The sequence below is a fragment of the Pleurodeles waltl genome, chromosome 9, assembly GCF_031143425.1.
Source record: "Pleurodeles waltl isolate 20211129_DDA chromosome 9, aPleWal1.hap1.20221129, whole genome shotgun sequence".
NCBI lineage: Eukaryota > Metazoa > Chordata > Amphibia > Caudata > Salamandridae > Pleurodeles > Pleurodeles waltl.
In genome coordinates this window covers 334,742,155-334,761,278 of record NC_090448.1, presented here as the reverse complement: position 1 = coordinate 334,761,278, position 19,124 = coordinate 334,742,155, and the positions used below count along the sequence as shown (strand labels likewise).

General features: G+C 41.2%; 1 protein-coding gene across 6 annotated transcripts in view; it reads left to right on the top strand.

Annotated features, from left to right (window-relative positions):
• IP6K1 (inositol hexakisphosphate kinase 1) overlaps positions 1–19,124 on the top strand; it is a 186,096-nt gene that overhangs the window by 82,237 nt on the left and 84,735 nt on the right. For all 6 annotated transcript variants that reach the window (XM_069206872.1, XM_069206871.1, XM_069206875.1 and 3 more), the window contains one exon: positions 6,834–7,077. The gene's annotated coding sequence lies outside the window, so the exon portion shown is untranslated. The remainder of the gene's footprint in view (positions 1–6,833; positions 7,078–19,124) is intronic.

Sequence of the window (19,124 nt, the reverse complement as noted above, 5' to 3'; positions counted from 1 at the left end):
ATCAAAGGGATGTGCCACAAACAAACCATATAAGCAGTAATATTTCAGGTTATGATTGGGTAATGCACTTTAAACATGTTTACTCACAGGTAGCCGACAAAGAGTTAGAGGCTGCCTTGCAGAAGGCTCTTGCATGTGCTGGCCCGCTGCAAGTAACAGTCCAGGAGGTTGAGACGGCAATTATTTTGAGTGGAGGAGGAAAGGCACCAGGCCCGGATGGCTCTATGGATCTATTTAGATGTCACCCAAGTTGCTGGGGACCCCTACTTGTGAACATGTTCAGTAATTCTCTTTGCAATAAGATACCCGAGTCATGGTCACTGTCTGCTATTGTCCCAATTTTTTTAAAAAGGAGACAGGGGAATCACCTAAATGTTATAGACCCATTTCTTTAGTTGACAGTTCTGTTAAGATAATAGGGAGAGTCATTTTTAATCGTTTGCAGGGTTGGACTGCTGAGAACAAAGTATTGTCTTCCTGTCAATATGGCTTTCGACCAGGTCTTGGAACTGTAGAGCAGTCTTTAAATTTACATCTCATTGTAGGTAAATATACTGTTGCTAAGCGTGGTCCAATGTACCTGGTGTTTACGGATCTGTCTATTGCGTTTGAAAAGGTAAATAGAAGTAAACTCTGGATGACGTTAATCAGCTTAGGGATGGATGTTGATCTTGTGAACTTTTTGTATGGTTTACATGAAAACTTAGGTGCTAGGGTGCATTATGGCCGGCAGGGTGAATTATCGGACACCTTTTCTTTAGAAAGTGGCATCCGGCAGGGGTGTGTCTTAGCACCTCTTCTTTTTGTTCTTTATATTAATAATTTAAATGCCTCTCTAGCTCTGCGCAGGATGTACCGATAATTGCTTATCTCCCTGTGCCAGCTCTGTTGTTCGCCCACAACGCAGTTCTGCTGGCTAGAACGCTGCGCACCTTACAAATTTCAGTTGACGCTTTTGTGACCTTTATTCATAACCTAGACATGCCCACTAATTTTAGTAAATCGCATATCATGACCATTGGACATTGAACAAGATCAGTAGTGTCCCTGAGAATAGGAGAAAACTCCCTCAGCGCTGTTAGGAATTTTTGTTATTTGGGATTGGATTTTTCTACAAACAATTCCTGGTCAAATCGAGTATCCATTACTCACTGGAAATTGGATAGGTCTGCTGGTTCTTTATTTAATTTAGTAAGAAAAGATGGAAGGTCCACGATCATACTATTTACGAAAATCTTCAAAATGCAATGTATACCGACTGCAATTTATGGTGCAGGAGTATGGAGCTAACAAAATTCCACAGCAATTCAGGTGGAAGAAAATAGAATACGAAGGCGTTTATTGAATCTTCTGCCTTCGAGCGCTAGTTTTATCTGATTGAACATGGAATACATTACGGATGTGATAAAGCGGGCTCCTCTTCTGCACTGGGTTAGAGTTTGGTGCAATAGCCTTAATAGAGAAATAATTAGGGATTGTTTGAAATTGGATAAAGGGCCCACTATACCTTGGTTAAAGTACATAGCTAATTCCCTGACCAATATTGGCCTCCCAGACTTGGTTAACAACCCTGATGTGACTGTCAAATTAGATAAGACAGTGGTGAAGCGGAGATTTGAGGAGTACACCACCCAACAGAGGATTCATGATGCTCTTAGTAAATCAAGCATCTGCAATTTTTATTTCACCCTGGCGGTTGGTGATATGCCCTTGTATCTTAACTTAGAGTTATCAAGATGGGAGAGATCAATACTTTTTAGATTTACGTCAGGTACTGTATGGTGACTACTCTGTTTTAATGATGGAAGTGATGTGTGGGGTACTCTGTTGCCACCCTGACCGTGCAATGGTGCCGCAGAACAATCCCTACTGCATTTTATGGGTTTTTTGTGTGATTTTTGTTATTTTTTTTATTTTTTTTATAGGAGACTTTTTCAGTCTTACCTTAAACCCTTGTTAAGAAAATCAGCTATTTGAATGTGTAAAGATGCTCAAATGTTTCTTCAGCTGTTAGGCAACACAGATGTCTGTATTGGAGTGTGTAGTTTTTTGAAATATGCTATCTGCAGTAGGAGAACTATGGGGGACAATTAGTAGTGTATTCATTGGTGTAGCCTCACTTATGATCGGATTTTATGTTTTTTGTTTATTATTAGTTTCCCTACTTAGACTTTTAATGACTCATTATATATATTATATATGTGCACTTTACGCGGTTATGTTTCCCCCAGTTGAGCTGGGAGATTTAACCTAGCATGGTCTTCTTGAGAACTGTCAAATTTGAAACAGACGACAACATTTGTATATTATATGTCTAAGCACTTTGGAGGGATTTTAATATTTGACGTAGTACGCTTGTAATATTTTTATATGAATGTATTTTTGATAGTGTTTAATGAATGTTTTATATACAGAGAATAAACCGGATTACCTTTAATAGAGTTTTTGGTACTAGAAATATATTTTTAGTGTTGGTCATGTTATGCTGGTTGAGGACTACTCAATAGATCACAAAACTGTAATTTTGTATTATTTTTAATTGACCATTTATTTTTTGTATACTTTTATGGGTTTTTGAAATAAGCAGAATGAAGTTATTTTGATTGATTTGATAATAAAGTTGCCAAAAAATTGCGCGGAGCTCCAATAGATCTCCATGCTTTCCAAATAAGTGTGTTCTTTATTTTTATGTCTACTTAATTTCTGTCGTGATGCAGCAATACTGGGGGTGCATTTGGACAGAGATGAGGGTGAAAAGGATGTGAGTGATTCTGGCCATATTCTGTCACCTTTTCCTTTGCAAGACTGAAATGGATGGTCCTGCTCCAGCCCAACCTGCCTTCCAGAGGTGATACAGGCGTGTGCTGAGCTGTTCTAGTTTTTTTAGTTCATGAATATCAGCCAGCCTTACTCTGTCTTGAAAATTCAGCCTTTCATGCAACTGACCTTTCACTGGTGAGCCTGTACGTAATTGACTGTTTCTCAGTCCTGACAGCCTGCCATTTGTAATGCTAGCATGGGATATACCCTACTCACCTTGCAACGATGATCTGGGTGATTGCAGTACTCCCTGGTTCCCTCATAGTATGTGTGATACCTACAGCTTGTCGGTTTTTTTTCTCTAGCCACACAAGGGTCACTTTTGTCATGTAAGTGTAGGCTATCACATTTTAACGCTTAGACCATTGTTTGATAATAAGCCAGAAATTGCTGTGGGTTTACAACTTGACATGGGGTCACTAATAAGATATGTGACTGGCTGCTCTCCAACCCTTTAATTGGAAGGCTAAGTAGAATCAGTCATGCATGTGAAAAAATACAAATTATATTATTAGCAAGGCAAGTCAGACAAGTCCTGGCATTCACTTAAGAGACTCTTTCAGCCACTCCACCGGACTCTGAAAGGGTTAAACCATCCAGAAGGTTTCAAATTCAGTGTGGCGCTGTACTGGGAAATTCATTTACTGTCTACTTGGGTTGCCTCAATAAATCCTTTCACAATTGCATGCTGCCGAGTAGCTATACCGAAACTATCAGCTGACTCACTCATCCAGCCATATCCTACCATCCATCCATCCATCCCAGCCCTCACACATTAATCCTGTAATGCATTCATTCATCCATTCGTGTACTCATTGATTCGTCCATCAGTTGGCACGCTCACCAGTCGATTAATTTATTCATCCATGTCCCCACTCATCCATCTTTCCTGAAACCCTTTAACTAATTTTTTCACTTCCCCTGCCCAGTAGCACAAACACTAACTCAACGTTCGTGAAGTTGCACTGTAACTTCTCAATCAGCTTTGTTAATGCTTTAAAAAAATAATTAGTTGGATGGGGATGCCACCTTACTTTACTCTTTAGCAGTGTTCTTGTACATTTTAGGAAGGATTGAGCCCGTGTTTAGTGTGATTCTCTTATGGCAGCAGCACTGGAAGAGGCCTTTATACGGATATGACAGATGCTTAGTGAATTTAGGATGGATGTGCCCAGAACCACTGATTGACACTTTGTGATAGTACTGAGGGAGTAGGCACCTTTAGGGTGAAGTCAGTGAATCCAGGTAATTGGGTCTGAAAACATCTTGCTTTAATTGAAAATGATAATTTCTGTATGTAACTGCTATTCACTGCAAGAATTCTGCCACCGCAATACCAGCTCTGATCAGCTGCTTATGTACCAGCTGGTGGTTGGCTCTGTCAGTTACCCCAATCCTTCCAAAGCTACAATATTAGTTTCATCACTTTAGAATCTATGTAAGTGTTGTTGGAAAGTCAGCACCATGATGCAGGAGGTCAGTTTTGGGGGAACAGGGAAGCCTGAGTAGTGCAGCAGCCTAATGTGAAGTAGAATTTGCCCCTGAAGTAACAGTTGCAAGGCAGTGCAGGCAGTGTGGGAGGGCAGTTGACCCTACTTGGAATATTTGACACCCTGTTTGTAATATCTCTACTTCGGAAAGTCCGTATTTGTCTACTGAAGGTGGAACATGGAGAACTGTGACATTCCATTGGGAAAACAGAAAGATATTTCATTGAAAATGAGGACCAAGATTAAATAGCCCTCGACTAGCCTTTTCCCACCCTGGTTACAGGAAAGAGGTATAGGTGGTTGCAGAGTACATCATTAAGGGTTCTGTCTGAATAAGGACAGTTGCCTCGTTTCTCCTTTAAGTTCAGGATTAGTTTTTTAGGTCGAGCATTAGTGTTCGACCTTGTGTATACTTTTAGTTTAATTATACTGTGGGTTAAAGCAATTTCATTTGTCGGTTGCCCTGTCCTGTAAAAATTCTTGCCCGCTACTGATCAGTTCTGCCTTTTTCTCCCTCCTTTTTCTGTTTCAGAGCAGTGACCTAGTGCTGTATCTTTACACTTTGGTTTCTTTAACTTTTGCTGTGAGGAACTATTTTTGACATTTCTTTGGTGCTCCCTTTTAGGCTGGTAGCTGCCTATGTTTTTTTGCAGCATTCCGTTCCTCCCACCTCCTCCCGTGTCCCTGACATTTGTTTTGGCTTTATTCCAGTGCTGTCCTCTACCCTGCTTCTAAAATAAGCTTATTTTACTGATAAGCTTGTTTTGGTAAATAAACTGCTCCTAAAATAAGCGTATTTTAGTAAATAAAAACACCATATGCCCTTGCATCGCTGAGTCTCTCCCTCGCTCTCTCTCCCTTCCTCCTGCCCTCCACTCACGACATGGCACACAAGGCATTGCTTATCTTTTTGGGGGTTCATATATCTACTTCATTCTGCTCTGCTAACTTAGAGTTTTTTTTGTTTTTGCTCGTGGGCACTGTTGCCAAAAGATGAAAATTAACTTGGTCGAAATGTGTGAAACCTATTGCATTGCAAATGCTTGTTTTAATTTGCAGCGAGCATTTCCCACAAGTGAGTGTTTTGTTTCCTTTGATCAGAGCGGTGACCGCTTCACGGCTGCCGCACTTCCTCTGTTCGCTGTGCATGTTTCCCTGTTTTGTTAGTCTCCTGCTCGTCTTTATAAGCTCTTGTGATTTAAGAGATTTTTTTTGCAGTTAATTTTACTTCTAGTGCATTTTGCCACAGTTTCGCAGAATACTTATACATGGTGCACATCTTTCTCAGTGTGGTGCCTTGTTGTATTTATCAGAAAAGCTGTGGTACCAACGCACTAGCCTGAAGAGCCGCTTTACTCAGTAACCCGTTGCACATTTAATGGGCAGCAGAGTCTAGCCCTGCCTGGTCTCAGACTCCCCCAGCAGGCGCCAGGGCACTGGAGGGCTCTGGAAGGTTGTGTGTGGTAAGTCAGAGCTGGAGCGCCATGCCCTGTTGGGAAACCGTGCTCTGCTGGTCAGGTCCATGAGAGCCTCCACTCCTTCAGATACTGGCACCTGCTCTCTGCCCCCCTCTGCTCTGGTATACAGACTGCCCGGGAGGTGGAAGCCAAAAGCTTTCAGGCCTCGGACAGCCTCTCTGCTCCCTCAGCTCAGAGAAGCCTGGTGTGTTTACAGTAACTGCTCACACGTTACAGTTCCTTCTTTTTGTTAGGAACGATAATAGTGCAGCATGGAAGGACAGGCTGCGGTCTGTAAAAAGCTCACTATGTCTATTGATGAAGTGCATTATTTATATTGGGAAGTGCATATCTCATGTCGTTTACAACACCAATAGCTCTCTCGCAAATGCGAGACATATTGCATTGCAAATGCTTGTTTCTTTGGCTGTCGTCTAACCGCCAGTTCATTGGGAGGCCTAAAGGGACATGTCTAGAAAATATGATGAACAGAAAAACAATGCCCAACAAGGAGCGGAACCAGGAAATCGTGCAGGATGTTTTGCACGTTTTGCTGAAGATAACCACAGATCACCCCTTCCTGTACTCTAGATTTCTTCCTTTTGGGGGTGATAAAAGCTACTTGAATGCTATTCTTACAGTCTCTCTTGCAGACATGTTTAGGAAGAACATAGTGCAGCATTTAGGAACCCCAAGCATCGGTTGTTGCATTTTAATATTTGTAATTGCTAAAACAATGCCAGACCTCATAGAACATGACGTATTAAAAAACGTGGATTTCATTTGTATGTACGTTAGTCCCAACTTTATTTTTCTAGAAATCAGCCTATCTTGAAACACTGTTTTGTTTGGTGGTCGGTTTCCTCTGCTACCATACATGAGATGGGTTTTCCTGCAACTGTCAAATTCATTAAGGACTTCAACATACATTTGTAGAAGCACAGAAAAGTGAAAGAAGGTGTTCGGGGCGTACCAGCATATCTTTACCATATGACAAATCCAGATACGTTTTTTTTTCGCTATCCATGTATAATTGTCATTCATGGATTTTTTTTTTTTCTTATAGGTTTACCTTCCGTTGATGGATATTGCTGCATGACACTTCAAGGAATGCACCACTTTTGGAGACCAACTTGCTAATGCTGATGACAGCTTCACTTCTTCAGATTGCCCTTTTTAGGATATTATCCTAGCTGCACCTGCCACATCCAGTACAGGAGAAGTGTTCAAGGTTCTGTGCAAGCTTGTGTTTAGAAGCCCAGAGTCTGAAGTGAATTACTTTATTCAGCATCCTGGAATACTTGCCATAGGTAAGAACGTCTTTGAATAAATTCTAGAGCAACAGGTTTCAAGGACTTGTGAAGGGTCCATGTCTTAACTCTTTTATTTCCCTAGGATGTTTTATTTTCCCAGAATTTGATTATAACTATATTTGTAGTGTACACATTACGGAATCGTGTGTACTCCCTGTACTAGTGTTTGAACATCGTTGAGTCAGCTCACAGAAACCTTGTGAGTAGTGGGTATGCATTTTCTGGACCTAAACAAATACATCTGGCCTGTTTTAGCTTGTGCTAAAGCTGAAGGAAAACATTTTTGGAATTTACTCTACTGTTTACCTAGTACGGTGTAGAAAAATACCATTAATGAATTTTCCTTCCGATTTAGCTACAGAAAATTTAGGAATTTCTTTTACCCTTCAACACAAATTCAGGCACCTGGGGTTTACAGGGTGGCTATGTACGCTAAGCAAATGTGGAATTTGGTGAGCAGTAGTGACCCATCTTGATGGATTTAAATTAACGATTTAGTGCAGTTTCCTTATTAAATCCTGAGCACTAATTAACTTGCAAACAAAACTATGAATTTCCAGTATCCTTCATATTAAAGGGGGGAATATGATGTATAGAGAATAAGCCTAGTAGCGCAGTTTAATTTGGACAAACCAGCTGCATCTTTTAGAGGCTTTTGTACTGTAGCCACTTATAAATATTTCTAAAGTTAACAGTGACATTGAGCTGTGGCACACAGCCTTCTTCGGGTTTTATTATTTAGGAGACTTTCTCTGATGGCGTCAGTCTCGTGATCTTGCTCTTAAATGGTATTCAACTGTAACTATTTTAATAAAATCCAATACCTGTGTTAAAAAGTCAAAAATACCATTGCACATTTTAGACAAGTCAGTATTTCTTTTAACTCCACAAAGCCAGAGGTTCTTTCGCTTTCAAGTTGCTCATGCTGCACCCGGTTCAGGAAGCAGAAGGATATCCAAAGTTTCAAAAAGATTCTAAATTGTTTTTGGAAATGTTTTTTCTTCAAAATCCTCAAAGTACCATCTTGCAAACAAATGCAGCACCCCAAATCTTTCCTTCTAGATTTTCTCATATTAAAAATAATATATTGGCCTTCACAACTGCATACTGAGAATGAACACTGTTGCAGATGTGCTACTTAGCCATTATGCACTGATATATCTGCACCCATAAAATATGCCACATTGAGTTATAGATATTTCTGTATTCTGCCTGCTGTAAAGAATCCTGTGATCTGCCACTGGCTTGTACCAATAAACTGCACACAGGAGTTTTGAATTTTGTTGACAACGATTTGTTTATGTTGACATTGCATTTATTACCAGTTAATATCCGTGGCTCAGAGATGAATAGTGAAGTTGTGTTTTGACACTCAACCTTATATAGACTTAGCTTTTTGTTGTAAACCAGCACTTTAAATCCTGGGATAAGTCATTGGCAAAGTCAATACGTCTCTCCTATGTCACAGCTATTGGCTTTGGCAATGTGCTTTCGCAATGTTTTACACCAGCATGGCTGCTGTTCAGCTTAGCTAAAAGTGGAAAGGAGTGGCATGAAGTGGAGTAGAGTGCTGTGGAGTGGTGCAGAGTGTCGTAGAGTGGAATGGCATAGAGTGTGATAGAGTAGCATGGATTGGCGTAAAGTGCAGTGTCGTGGAGTGGTATAAAGTGGAGTGAAATAGTGGTGTAAAGTGTTGTGGAGTGGCATAAAGTGTGGTATAATGAAGTGGCATAGAGTGGAGTGTCATTGTGTAGTGGGTAGAGGTGTGGAGTTGTGTTGTGGAGTGGTGCAGAGTGGAGTAGTGTTGTATAGTGGAGTGCCATAGTGTGGTGTAGAGTAAAGTGAAGTGACATAGAGTGGAGTATTGAGTGTCGTAGCTTGGCATGGTGTAGAGTGGTGTGGAGCAGACTGTTGTCGTAGAGTAAATTGGCATAGAGTGGAGGTGGGTAGAGTGGAGTAAAGTACCGTAGAGTGCCATAGGTGGAGTGTGGTATAGTAGGTTGTGGTGTCATGGAGTGGCGTAGTGTGGATTGGAGAGAAGGACAAAACAAATGCGCACACACAGAGTCATTCTTGCACAATTGCTGTTGTGTACAAAGCTCCTGGAACCTCCCCTTCAAAAAGCACATTTTAAACTTTAACAAGCATAGCAAAAACTCCCAGTGCCTTAAAAAAATGAATGTGACCTTGTGTAAGGTAACTGGTGCTCACGTAAAGAATTTCAGTACCTTCAGGTCGAGCTTGTGGCATTTTAAAATGGTAAAAAAAGAAAAAACAGTACCTCAATGGAGCGTGAGCAGTGGACACACTAATTAAAAGAAATCAATTTTCCTTCGCTCATGCGCCACACAAAGAAACGGACATGATACAGGAACTGATCCCTGGGACGTACTGCAGAATTGGAAGGCTGTAAAGAAGAGTGATAATGATGCTAACGAATGGTAATCAACAGGTGGGATAAAGCCCCTTTTTAGGACTTTTTTTTTTTTTTTTTTTTTAGATCTGGCGTTAGCTAATACCTTTTGATTTTACTAAAATATGTATAATAGTCTTACAATTAGGGTTTTTCAGCCACCTCTCTTCATCCATTGGGCTATTTTGTAATTCACATTTTGCTTCCATCCACTACACCCTATAGCTTAAGTCACTGGTTAAGTTCACTTTTAGTGACTGCATTTTTTCCCTCTCTAGCCATCTTTTCCTTTGAATTGGAAGAAATACAACAACGAATCTGCCATATCCATAGCCCAGTTACAATGCATATTTCAACTGGGCTATGGATATGGCAGATTCGTTGTTGTATTTCTTCCAATTCAAAGGAAAAGATGGCTAGTCCAGGAATTAAACAACTCATACAGTTGTTCTCTAGCAGAACTGTTGACAACAATTTTAAGGATGAGTCTCTGCAGGAAGTGGGCATGCCCTGCTGTTACTTAGCAACCTACAATATCCCCCCCCCTCCCACCCCCCCCAAAAAAAACACACAACTATTTGCAAAGCCAATAGGTCTGGCATTGGCCGCCAGCCTTCTGGCAATTCTTGTTTTGTTTTGTCATGGTCTTTGCAAAACTCTGTTTGGGAATGTGCCATGCGCTCATCAATCGAAACCCCCCCTCCCCCGATTACCTCACAGTTAAGTTGCCAATATCCCAGAACTACTTCCATGATTATATACCTCCCATTCCTGGACTTTGTGTATGGACTGCTGTAGCTGGGACAAACTGAAAAGTTCATAGTTTGGTCGCATAGCATGCATAAAAATGAATTTTCTCCCATTGCTGTAATATTTCCCTAAAACCCTGCAACTGACTTTGGTTAAAAAAGTCCTGAAGGGGATCTGAGTGAAACTGATTGCTTTCACATGGGTGGGGGTCGACATAAGGTTTCTAAGACAATGTTGTTCATGGGAAAATGAGGAGGTATTGCCGTTCTCGCAAGCAACAAAGCCAAAAGTTCTGTGCACAAGTGGAACAAGAACATTGTGTCACACCTCTACTCGTTCTACTATGTTTACCCCCTCTAACGAGGAGTGGAACAGTCTGTTACAATCCACTCATTTCACACTACAATATCGAGCACAACAGTTGGATGAGGAGTTACCACCTCCCCCTACCCCTCACCATTGTCCCTTATATTGAACCTGATTTTACCTCAAAGTGCCAAGATGGGTGATTCATAAACTACTATGTCAGACTGAGGTAGTAATGGGGGAGTTATTTGAAAAGGGTCAGCTTAGAACCCAAGACTTAAGCCAACAAAAATGGCAATTACAAGAGTGACGGATATAAACAAAATATAACAACTGATCCATTGGGCAGGGCAGAGAAGAAGGAAGGCTGCAGTGACTACAGATTTCACCACTGTTTAATCCTTGGCAAGACCTTAATACAAACAAGCATTGGCATAGCCAATAGGTCCCACTATTGGGACCTCAAAAGTGTTTAGCCAGAGCTTTTGGCTTTGCCAATGTGTTTAAACTATGTTGTAGAGCAGCGTAAGCTATAAAACTGACACTGATTTGGGAGTTGAGGAGTGAAAACACTCAGCTGATATACAGTAGCAAAAAAAATCACTGACACAGTTAAAACAATTTCTAATGATGTAGCTTACTTCAAACGTTCCATCCAGGTGGTTTCAAAATGATTAGGCACCCCTGCTCAAACTGGCTCTCAATAGAGGGGTAAGGCAGCCAGCTAGACATATATGAAATGATGTCTGAGAGCGAGGGAACCACACTAGCAAGGTTTGGATAATTCAAGTGAGAGGAGAAATGACACCCCACCTCATCAAGCACTATAAAGGGCAAGAAGTCCTAAATACATATGAAAGAAATAAGAGTGCCACTCTCAAAAGACTTTATAAATGGAACACAGTGGTGAAAAAAACTATTTTTTAATGGCGTGACAGGGAATGCTCCACTGAATGACTTAGTGATTTGCAGAGACTAAAGTTATGTCATGTGTTGAGGAGACATTGATACCCCAATACGTAAACCACCTACGTTGTTATAAGCAACCAACTTGCAAAACGGGGAGAAACCACTGTCCACCCTCAATAACTATTGTATGAGTAACAGACTGACACTGTATGCTCTAGTAATGACTGCCAACAATACCCAATGTGCCAGATCTACTTAAGGGAAGAGAGGGCGATGACTCCATTACCTTATCTGCTGGGAGCAGATCAACTGGCAGGTAATGTGAGGGAACAGTGCCCGGATCCATCTAAGTATTGGGACAAGTACAGCCAAAGGGTCCACCCAGAAATGTAGTGGTCCTCCATATCACCTGTTTCATCACAAGATGGAGACCAGTGCCCTGCAACAATTCAAAGTCGGAGCGGTGAAGCCTGACTCTCCCCGAACACACAATTTACAGTAGAAATCATAGCTCCAGATCAGCCGACAAATGGGGTGATTGGAGAAAAAATTCCAATATAACCACTCAACCTCCATGACATGCCAGTCAGCTTATCCGGAGGGGCATACAGCCCACAATCTTATTATGGGAGAACGTATATCTCAACATGATCTTTAAATGGAAGAGGGGTGGGGGGGTGTCACTTAAGCATTTCGAGACCCGCAAACATTAACTTCAAAGAAAAATAATTATGGCACAGTCCATGTAGACTAAAGGGGCCACTCCTCTGTACACCTGGTCTACAAGGGCTATGCCTTTGTTTGCCCTTCAGTCTACCCCTGCAACAATTAAAGGAACGCCAACGGAAAGAGGTGTTTACCAGGACAGAGGCATTTGCAAACAACCTCCTCTACACTTTTAGCTGTGAAACCAAAGGTATGCTAACAGCAACACCCCTGTACTCCCACTGAGCCAACCTGGATTCACGCAGCACACAAAGGGAGACAGTGCCATTCTAGACACTGAGACGTGTATATCTTCTCTCTGCAGAGCCCAAGCCTTTACTTTAATGAGGCTGTATCTGCTCTACCAGTGCTTGCATGCTGAAGTGAATGCTCTCCCCTACAGTGCTGGACTGTTCATTCTACAGGCGCAACTATAGTTTACAAGGGCACATTGAAGTGAATGCGAGGTTGCGTTTGTGCCTGTCACAAGGTTTACTCTGACAGCAGAGTACAAAGGTAAGAAAGTAAAAATAGTGAGGCTGTGTCTGCTCTACCAGTGCACGCTGAAGTGAAAGTGCCTCTCACAGCGCAGGGCTGTGCTCATGCTGCAACTATTGTTTACAAGTGCACGAGGCTGTGTTCGTGCCTGCTGTGAGGTTTACTCTGATGGCAGTGCTTGTTAAAGAGACAGAAACTGTATGGAAAGAAAGTAAAATAACTCCCTGTGGTGTTACAGTGTGCAACGCTAATTAGCTTGCTGGACGCTGACTGACATTTGATGGATTATTCCATCTGGGAGCTGGGGAAATAGATCCTGGCGTAGAGCTCCCATCAGAGCACAAAAGCTGGTCTTTTTTGTTTTGGGAGGAGGTGGGAGGGACAAATGCTGCAAGTAAATGCAAGCAGCTATGGGCCTGACGCTGAACACGCACCCACAGTGGAGCTCGGGCAGGAAATAAATAATAAATTAGTCCCCCAAACAAAGAGATAAAGAACCAAAGTGTAAAGATACAGTTCTTGGTCCATGCTCTGTCAGAGGAAATTGAAGTAAAAAAGGAGGGACAAAGAAGAAGGATTGACCACTAGCAAGCAAGGATTTTTAGAGGACACTGAAACAAACAAATGAAAAGCAGTGGGTACCTTTAAGCCCGCAAGAAAGTATATATAGATGGTCTTCGAAACTCGACCTAAAAATGGCATCACTATCCTATATACACTTCTAAGCAACTTTCAGCCCTCTTCAAAACCCTTATAAGCAATAATGTGGGAGACTGAATTTCTAATAGCCATTAGCCAAACATTGATTTATACCTGAAAAAACGAATGGTTGAACATCCAGAAGATCAACCGAAGACAGATTTTCCGATTAATTTTATGTTTAATAAAAATATGGGAAAAGGGAGATCTTAGATAAATGGTGGGAAAACAAAAATAAGTTCTCGTACGCCGCTGAAAGAATGTAAATACCAATGATTAAGAATAGCATCATTACATTATATATCAAAATGCTGGCATCTCTGTACCTCAAAGTTTGCATACAGTTGTGAAAAAGCAAAGCAAGACAGGGTTGCAGTTGACTTTTCACTTTACAAGTGAGAGTTAATTATGCTCCTTTAAGGATTTCATGAACTGCACTGTCTCTAGAAACAGCAATGTCAGTAGGTGGGTGACTGCACAGTTTGTAGGTTGTCATATATTTCCCCACCACTGAGGGTGTGGTAGCTTAAGATGCCAAATAGAACACTTGAGACGCTTGCTAGAATGTTAAGCCAAGGGTTCCATGAAAAGAAAAGGATTAGTCCACTTCTGATTCCCACAACAGAGGACCTATGGACTAATATAAGACGACCACTGAACATGGCACCATGCAGGCTTGGCTTAAACGAAAAAAAAAAAAAAAATTCGATGACAACTAGGGGTGGGCGATAAATTCTGCTGTGCCAGCAGAATTCTCAGAGCTTTAGTGTAACATGAATGTCCGCCCACATTCTGCACTCCGCCAAATGGTGGAGTTTTTTTTGCACACTGTTTGCCAATAGTAAGGTGGCGACGAGAATTGGCGCCCCTTAGTGTGATTTTCAGGCATTAGGAGGGCACACAGTGAGTTTTTCCCAACGCAGGCAGTCGCTACTCTTTAATACGAAAAGCTGCCCCTCGAGTACAAAATCTACTCAAGCAGCAGCAAAACCTACTTGAGCTGCAGCATCCTCTGTCGTACGGCGTGGTGCCCTTTGGTTAATTTCTCAACGTGGAACAAGCTCCTGGTGCTAAAATCCAACATAACATACTGATTTCCGCCCGCTCAAGGAGCTCCGCAAAATCTTGTGGATTTTTTTATGTAACTCCACGGAATTCCAGGGTTTCACTCTGTGAGTCCCACCCACCCCTGATCACAACCTTGACGTACATGTTTATTTCACCAAATCCTAGTTTCTTGATGGAATTCCACAATCCATTTTAGAAGATCACTGTCCCAAACGTCTAGGTTTGAGTTTCTCCATAAATGCCCAAATATTCCGTTTTTAAATATTCAATTAAGGCCATTGATTCTATTCTCTGATATTGTGGCGATTTGTTGTTCCCCCATTAACAAAACATACTAATCAATTGCATGTCACCTGCATTAATGAAATAGGTCAGTCCACCTCTCAATAATGATCCTTCTAAGGGATCAAAGTTAAATGTTGAAATATAGCGGGAAAGAAATGCACCGTGAAAGTCACCACAGTTGATCTTTAAAGGACTTGAAACCTACTCCTCCAACTTCAACCTCTGTCCTCCCACTTAAAGAACACCAGTTAAGAGCACTTCTGCTGACTCCTGGACCAGTGTTACTCCCTGTTGCATCACATGGCCCAAAAACAATCCCAAACGACATACTAATTTTTCATATTTTTTTGAAGAAAGGCAAAAGACGGGCAAATGCAGCATAAGCAGACCTATTCGTCCACGACCTCACATGTTAAAACTTGTCATGCAGTGGCTAAAGCCTAATCATCTTCGAGGCTAACTACATAAAGTGGCCAGGCTGCTATGGTTGTACTTACAATTAACGTGAGTCACAAATTCTTCAAAGGGTGCAGATGTGTTGAAATAAGACTGTGCAGTGGTTAGTTTGTGCCGCATCTATATACAAAATTTAAAAACTAGCAATGTTACTATGTGCACAATAAAAGTAATTAGATGTCGTTCCTTGGGCTAATCCTAAGGTTTCTTTCAAACCCTGGACTCGTAAGTTGTATCCTTTGGAGGCAGTGTTCTTTTGATTTGTATTGGTTTTCCTAAATTATTTAAAATTCGATTTCTCTTCTTGTGACCTATCCGGCTTTTCAGATATTTTGGCTGTACATTCTACAACAACACTGAAAGATAGTGGCTCCTGAAGACATCCAGTCAAGAAGAGGGATGTCTGTGACATGTCTGGGGCAAACATCTGATTGATAGAGAGTTAGTGTGGTTTCTGCTTCAGTAGATTGCTGAAGGTGATTCACTACAATTTCTTTAATAATCTTGCAGAGCGTAAGAAGGCCTGCAATAGGCCTAAAGAGATTTAAAGTAGTAAGGTTCAAGTGGAATTTCTTGAATAAAGGAATACATTGGAGAGTTTCAAGACTTGGGGACATAACTTGAAGATAGCAACAAATGAACAAAATTGGTTACAGATTATTCTAAAATGTCCACATATTTGCAAAGAAGGTGTGGAAGTTTGTTGACCTACAGTACTCTGTAGGACCTACTTAGCAACTATTCGCCTTTGGGAACAGGCTACTGGAAAACGTTTCCACCTGTGAGGCTGGCCTGCAATAGTGTTCTCTCCTATGACTAAGCCTACTAAAAGGTGGAACAATATTGTTTTTCTTGCCTGGTGCACGTGTCCATTGAATTAATTACTTGTTGAGACATGGCATTGATTTAATGGAAAACAATAGTCCTTATGCCATTGCTTTACATAGATGCATAAGTGATCTGCAATATGTCTTTGCCTCTCAACCATTCAACCATGTCCTGCCCTGAAATGAAGGACCTCCTCCTTGATAGTGTCTTAATTCCAGGGGTATTGAGAATCTCACTTCATGAGACCCATCTGCAGTTCTTACTCTTTGAGGAGATGGTAAGCATCATTGACAGACATACTCTGTTTCTATCATGCATATTCCACAGTAATTCCCTAAAGGAGAAATCTCGCATCACAGCACAAGTAGTGTTGGTGGTGTTCTGGTAGAATATACCAGGTGGCTGTGAAAGTCTACTGCTTGTGCATTCTGCAAGCCGTACTGTCTTAAAGCTTCATACCCTAACAATGAGTTCATCCAAGAGGTCTTACGAAACCGCTTTGCTTCAGTTTTTGACTTGCTTAGCGATACGTTTTATCCCTTCCCTTTCTTCTTATGGGATCTTCCCATCCGAGATAGCTAGGACATAATAATAAGCTGTTTTTCCTGCTTATTCATGGTCTACCAGCTGTCTGCTACACCCTTCCCGGTACCAGTCTGCCATCTGGCTTAAACGATCATTGTGGTAGGCTCCTATAAAAAAAAAAAGGTGGAGGTAAGAGTGCTCTTCTGTGCATATACATTTATACTTTTGCACAGCACTGCCACACTGTAGAGATTCTTCATAGCAGTGCTGGATGTAGAAACACTTTATTAATAAAATCTATATGTTCTTAAATACAGGGGACACTCGCAGCATCAACGCCGTAACTGCTGCTCCTCTACCGTCTCCTGTTGCCCTTCTCAAATCCCTCTGTCACGGATGCCCAGATGTGAGGCATTCGAGAACGGTGACAATTGAACAATAACCAGTAATAAAATATTACATAAATGACAGCAACATAACAATATTACGTACACTACATATCTTCCCTCTTTATAACAAAAAAAACATAGTTTGTTCATGTAAATTTTACAAATCCACTTACTACTAATAATAACCTTCAAACCTCTTTGGCTTCACAATCTTCCTGCCAGATCTACTCCATTTTCCACTCCTACTGGGAATCATACCTGTATGACTGGTGCTATCTGTCGTCACTGGTGCCAGATTGTCGTTAAAAGTATCAATTCTATTAGTATCAACAATATCCTGACACTCATGCGTATATCTCTCATCTTCATCATCCAACCACACTCTAATTTTTTGTCCCAGCTGTGTTTGATTCTCATTTCCCACCTTCTCCACCTTGCTCCTGCAAATTTACAGTGCAGACATGTGCCAAACTTTACCATCACTTAGTCTTGCAGAATTATGGAACACTGCTTCCACTCTCAAGGATGGAGAAAAGCTACCTTGGCACTTTCCTATGCGTTTACTGCTCTTAACTCTCACTACATAACTCACACATATTTTGACCTTGTTACTCCTATGTGTATCAACAAAATATCTTTTATATTTCTTCTGAGCTTTTTCAATGTTCTCCCTCACCCCCTTAGGAGACCATTCCACTCTTAGCAGCCTTGAGCCAACCCACATTGTCTTTGGACATGGGAGTTCTTCCACTCATGAGTTCAAATGGACTGGCATTTGTACTAGCACACATAGTTACTCTAAACGCCCACACAGATTTCCATATCTCTCTTTTCCAAAATAAATGATTACAACTAGCCAATGGGATCATTCCTCTAAGCATGCGGTTAAATCTTTCCACTGCTCCATTACCTGCGGGGTGATATACTGAAGTAGTTTGGTGCCTGATCCCATTTCTTCCGACATACTCCTGGAATTCTGAAGATATAAATTGAGACCCATTGTCAGATGCAATACATTTAGGTAGCCCCTCTGTAACAAACAATTTGGCCACAAACTTAATAATGCTACATGCATCAGCTTTTTTTTTTTTTTTTTTTACCTTTGGCAACTTAGAATAATGGTCCACAAGCACAATAAGAAATACTTGTCTGCCACCCTCACCAATAGGTCCCATAACATCGATTCCTACTCTGTCCCATGCCATATTGGGACAAGGAATGGGATGTAAAGGCGGTCACAGCGCGCCCTGTGTTTTGTCCACATTCTCACATACTATACACTCCCTAACCTTCCTTTCCACTTCTTTATCTAACCAAGGCAACCAGTACCAATACCTCCCTCGATTTTTCGTCTTCCCAATGCCTAGAGGACCCTCATGGCAAATTTCCAGAATTTTTGCTCATTAAGTAGGATGAGGTACCACTCTCCCACCTCTAACGATCAAATCATCTTCAAGGGACAATTCATCCCTCACTTCCCAGAAAGGCAACAGAGCTTTACTCACCATTTTTTTTTTTTTTTTAATGGCCACCCCACAGTGATCATACTACTCAACTTCCTTAAAGTCTCGTCCAGTTCCTGCTCTGTTTTCCATTCATCGTGTGTAATGGCCAGACACACACCTTCTTCCACAACAGCCACCCATAATTCCTCATTCACTTCTTCTCCCATGTTCTTGGTAGGTAATGGCATGCAACTTAAGAAGTCTGCAACAATATTCTTCACACCAGGCAAATATTCCACATCATAATTATATTCAAACAAACCTACTGACATCCTTGCTAGCCTAGGAGAAGCTCTATACAACCCCTTTGTAGTTAAAACCTTCACTATTGGTTTATGATCACTTCTCAATGTGATTGCGGTCCCCCATACATATTGTCGGAAATGCTTCAATGCCCATACACAGGCCAGTGCTTAACGTTCAATGACAGAATATTTCTTACCAGATGGGGTCGATGAACACAAAGCAAAAGCAATGGTATCCTCTCTTCCATCTTTATTCTTCTTTGTCAGAACTACTCCAGTTCCTCTACAACTGGCATTTGTAGTGATGATACACCTACAATTTGGATCAAACCCTTGAAATGGACGTGCTTTGCAAATGTCATTTTTAAGCATATGAAAAGCATGTTGGCATTTCCCAGACCACTCAGATTTATTTCTCGCCTTGAGTAGCTGCCTTAGATCATAAGTTTTTGTGGAAATATTT